Here is a 5281-nt window from a genome sequence, read left to right as displayed (position 1 = left end):
GTATGATAAATATTTGACTTGTTCTTAATTACGTGTTCTTAATTCTTGTTTTGATATTCCAGGCTATTGATTCAAGTTAAGCTCTTATTCAGAGGAGGAATAGACCCTATCTAAGAGTACATTTGTCATAATTAAGCGAAGTTGATTGCGCGCCTAGAGATAGGGTGACAAGATTTTGCCGGATTAGGGTGAAACCTAATAAGGGGATCCATAGATCGAGTTAATGCAACCCTAGCGAGTTAATTAGAAAGAGATTTCAATTATTCAACCTAGGGTTAGACGTTGTTAATCTCAAGAGGGATAATAATATAACTTAGGGATTTCTAAGGATTAAGTCAAATGAATAAATCGTCTGATTCAGAGTCAAATAACAAGTGAAGTATAGGTGGATTTTTCCTTAGGTATTGTCTTAATTCAATCGTTTTTCCCAAAGTAATTCTCCAATTCTATTTTCTATGAATTCTTAGTTTAGTTACTTAGTTAGTTAAAACAAACCCCATTATTCTTAGGCTAGATAATGAAAAGATAGTCATTACTAGTACTTTTAGTTCCTTTGGGTTCGACAATCCGGTCTTGCTAAAGCTATACTACTGTTCAATAGGTACACTTGCCTTTATCATGATAATAGTTAGTTTCAAGAATGATTCATTATAAATGTTTAAAACCTATCACGAATATCACGTATCAAGTTTTTGGCGCTGTTGCCAGGGAACTAAGATATTAGGAACACTCGATTTTTATTACTTTAGCCATTTACTTTTACTTCAATTTAAATTTTATTCTAATTTTTATTACTAATTCTTCTTTTTCCCTTTTTCTGGTAGGTTCTTATAGTTTATGACTAGAAGAAACTCGTCAGGACCATTACTATTTGATAGTGAGATCGATCGCACAGTTTGCAGAAACCAAAGAGAAATAAAGCGAAGCTTAAGATACACAGAGAAAGAGCAAGAGGTCAATATTCAAACCACAACCGAGGAGATGGCTGAAAACCAAGAAAATCCGCTACCTCCTGCAATTGCTGTTAATCAAAATCCTGCTCCGCGTGCTATGTATAATTATGCTAAACCTTCTTTAACAGGAACTGAATTGAGCATAGTTAGACCTGTTATTGCTGCAAATAATTTTGAACTGAAACCTAACACAATTCAAATGTTACAGTAATTTGTTCAGTTTGATGGTTTGCAGGAGGAGGATCCCAATGCTCACTTGGCAAATTTCCTTGAAATTTGCGATACCTTTAAAATTAATGGCATTTCTGATGACGCCATTTGCCTTCGGTTGTTTCCCTTTTCGTTGAGGAAAAGAGCTAAACAGTGGTTGAACTCATTACCACGAGGGTCAATTACTACTTGGGAACAAATGACTGAAAAGTTTCTATTAAAATACTTTCCGCCGGCTAAAACAGCCAAATTACGTAATGATATCTCTACTTTTGTGCAGATGGATTTAGAAACACTCTAACATGCATGGGAGAGATACAAGGACCTTTTAAGAAGGTGCCCTCACCATGGGTTACCGCTTTGGCTATAGGTTCAAAAGTTCCATAATGGCCTGAATCCTTCAACTCGGTAGATGATTAATGCAACCGCTAGAGGAATTATCAATAACAAGACACCTGAGGCAGCTTACGAATTTATTGAGGAGATGTCACTGAATAACTATCAACGGCAAGTTATGAGAATAAAGCCGACGAAAGTAGCCGATGTTTTCAACCTCGACGTAGTTACTATGCTATCTAACCAAGTAGAACTCTTAAATAAAAAGATTGACGGTTTGTGTGGTTCTACTCAGGTACATCCAATCATGAGGTGTGATTCGAATGGAGGAGGAGCATGCACATAATATCAACCCTTCAACCCTAGCATCGAGGAGGAACAAGTCCAATATATGGGTAACAATAACTCTAGATCCCAAAATAACTTATATAGCAATACTTATAGTGCAGGTTGGACTAACCACCCAAATTTTTCATGGGGAGGCCACCTCTAGGCTACCTACAACCACCTTACCAACAGGAAAAGAAGCCGAACCTTGAAGATATGCTCTCAAAGTTTATATCGGTGTCAGTAACCTACTTTTAGAATACCGAGACTGCACTTAAGAATCAACAAGCATCGATCCAAGGGCTTGAAACTCAGATTGGACATCTTGCCAAGTTGATTTCTGAATGACCACAAGGTAGCTTGCCAAGCAACACAGAATCTAACCCAAGGGAGCAACTCAATGCGATTACTAGTCAAGATGAGGAAGGTTTAATCATACCTGAACCAAAACCAAGACAAGAAACTGATATAAGCAAAGGTAAAGGTAAGGTAGACCAAAATGAGAAGAAACCGGTAAGTACAAAATACAAACCTCGTGTGCCATACCCTAATGTGACAAGGAAAGACCGCTTAGATGAACAATTTGGTAAATTCCTTAAACTCTTAAAAAAATTACATATTAACTTATCGTTTATTGAAGCTCTATCACAGATGCCAAACACAATGAAATTTTTAAAGTAGCTTTTATAAAATAAGCGAAAGTTGGACGAGGCTTCGTATGTGAAGCTAAACGCAGTTTGCTCAGCTATTCTACAGAATAAACTATCCAACAAACTAAAAGATCCAGGGAGTTTTACTATTCCTTGTTTAATTGGTAGTTTAGATGTTAATAATGCATTAGCTGATTTAGGGACTAGTATTAACGTCATGCCTTACAAAATGTTTAGACAACTAGGTCTTGGGAAACCCAAACAAACTAGGATGAGCATTCAATTAGCAGATAAAACTATAAGATTTCCAAGGGGTATTATTAAAGATGTGCTATTTAAAATCGATAAATTTATATTTCCCTTGGCTTCGTTGTTCTAGACATAAAGGAGGATAGCAACACTCCTTTGATTTTAGGAAGGCCCTTTTTAGCAACTACTAGAACGATTATTGAAGTTGGCACAGGTGAGCTCACACTTCGTGTGGGAGATGAAACAATCACCCTTCAAGCTATTAATTTTGGCAACACATCGAAAATTGAAGGTGATTGTCTAAACCATTCTACTAAAACTGACAATATGGTGCAACCTACTTTGTAGGAAATGAGTTTGAAGGAAGTACATGAGCCATTTTCAAGTAATAGTGGAAGACCTATTCATGAAGAATTAAGGCTACAAATTGAGGAGCTAGATGAATGGTGGACACATAAATCGAGAACACATGATAAACCAAAACTATGCCAGAACAAGCTCAATACCTTTCCAAACCAACTTATGGTTGGAGATAAAGTTTTCTTAGATGCTGCAGATCCTCACATTGTCACTGCCAAACCGAGTGAAGAAATCCCTCTTACGGTACTTAGCATTTTCCCATTTTGTACAATCAAGGTAAGTTATCCCAAGTTTTGCACTTCTAAGGTAAACAATACCCGCCTAAAACCTTATTTTGATGAGATTCACAGCAGAAATGAGGAGTACAAACTCCTCGAACAACCATGACCATTCAATGGAGAGGTAAGTCAGGCTTAGACTGTAAATAAGCGCTTCTCGGGAGTCCACTCGAGCACTAACTGTATTAACTTCTTTAAATTTTACTGTTTAACACCTAACTTACTAATGGAGCACTTGAATATAGGTTTACCATACAGACACGGCCAAGCACACGGGCGTGCTTAGGATCGTGTGAAAATAGGGCAAAGATTTTACCCAGCACGGGCTGCAATAAATCGCCACGGCAATGCGACATGGCCGTGGGTGAACTTGCAAAAACAACACGGGCATGCGACACGCCCGTGCCTGGAAACCGTGGCCAAACCTGTCAAATTAACACGAGAGTGAGACACGCCCGTGCCGAGCAACAGTAGGCGAACCTGTTAGATTAACACAGGCGTGGGAGAAGCGAACGAAGACAGACACGGCCGTGCGACACAGTCGTGTGGACCCACACGCCCAAAGAACACGGGCATGGGCCAAAAGTCAAACGTGCCCAAATTCAAAATTCACGAATCTCACGGGAAAAAATTGGGGAACACGTGTAACGCCCCGTACCCGAGACCATTGCCGGAGTCGAACACGAGGTGTTAATAGACTTAATTCATTACTTAAACAACTCATACAATTCATTTTAAAATTTCCAGACAAGCTGGCTAACTGCATCATAGTCGCTTTAAAAATCATATCTCGAGTTCTGAAACTCGAAATCTAATTCCGTCAAGTTTTCCTAAAACTAGACTCATATATCTATCTACTAATTGTTTTCTAGAATTTTTGGTCTGGCCAATTAGTACAGTTTATTAGTTAAAGTCTCCCCTATTTCAGGGTTCGACTACTCTGACCTCTGTGTATTACAAATTAGATATCTCCCTCTACAGAGCTTCAATGACTATGCTGTTTGTCTCTAATACAACTAGACTCAATAAGGAATCTTTACATATAAAGAATGACTTATAATTATCTTTGTAAAATTTATGGTGAATTTACAAAGTCAGAATAGGGGATCCAGAAATCGCTCTGGCCCTGTTTCACAAAAATTTAAACATCTCATAAAATATAACTCATATACCTGTTTTGTTCCACCCATATGAAAATAGACTCATAATTCTTCAATTCCATATATTATTAATCATCTAATTGTATCTCTACTATTTTTAGTGATTTTTAAAACTCACGTCATTGGTGCTGTCTGAATCTATTTTAGTGTAAAATTTACCTATTTCATGGTTTCCATGGATTAGCTAGCAATTTAGCATACATAACACCAAATATGATCATGATTAGCCATTCCAATGGCTAATCATTACCAAGAATTTCCATACCACTCAATAACCATATCGTAAGACCATATATACAAAATGATTATAATGCTATACATGCCATACTCAAAATATACAAGCCATTATGCCAAGATGGTATACGGATAGTGTGAGCGAGCCTCCGACCATTCCCGATTTCCGAGCTGGCTTGTCAAAACTACAAGGAATGAAAAGGAGGGAGTAAGCATAAATGCTTAATAAGTTCACATGCAAATAGCAAGTAACATAACCATATAAGCAAACATAAAACATTATTTGCATAATCATCACCAAGACATTCATATCACATTTTCATTTATCATCTTACCATATTGTTGTTATATCGATTTTTCAACCCGAGGGTTAGTACATACATGTTCAAAGTATCCATTTCACAACACTTACCAATACGTCTCTTTCATCTTGAGTATTCCTCCATTTTAGTAGAACTTTACCCGTTGAACACATCGGAATATAATTCGGATACATGGAAAGTTTGCACATAAGTGCCATATAT

At 37.3% G+C, this 5281-nt stretch overlaps 1 non-coding gene across 1 annotated transcript; it reads right to left on the bottom strand.

Moving 5' to 3' along the window:
* Positions 1-1410: 1410 nt before the first annotated feature.
* On the bottom strand, positions 1411-1517 carry LOC128279565 (small nucleolar RNA R71). The gene has a single exon (XR_008269767.1). It is a non-coding gene; the product is annotated as a small nucleolar RNA R71 (small nucleolar RNA).
* Positions 1518-5281: the final 3764 nt, after the last annotated feature.

This window comes from Gossypium arboreum, chromosome 8, assembly GCF_025698485.1.
Source record: "Gossypium arboreum isolate Shixiya-1 chromosome 8, ASM2569848v2, whole genome shotgun sequence".
NCBI lineage: Eukaryota > Viridiplantae > Streptophyta > Magnoliopsida > Malvales > Malvaceae > Gossypium > Gossypium arboreum.
The sequence above is the reverse complement of the archived record's forward strand: the minus strand, read 5'-3'. Positions and strand labels throughout refer to the sequence as shown.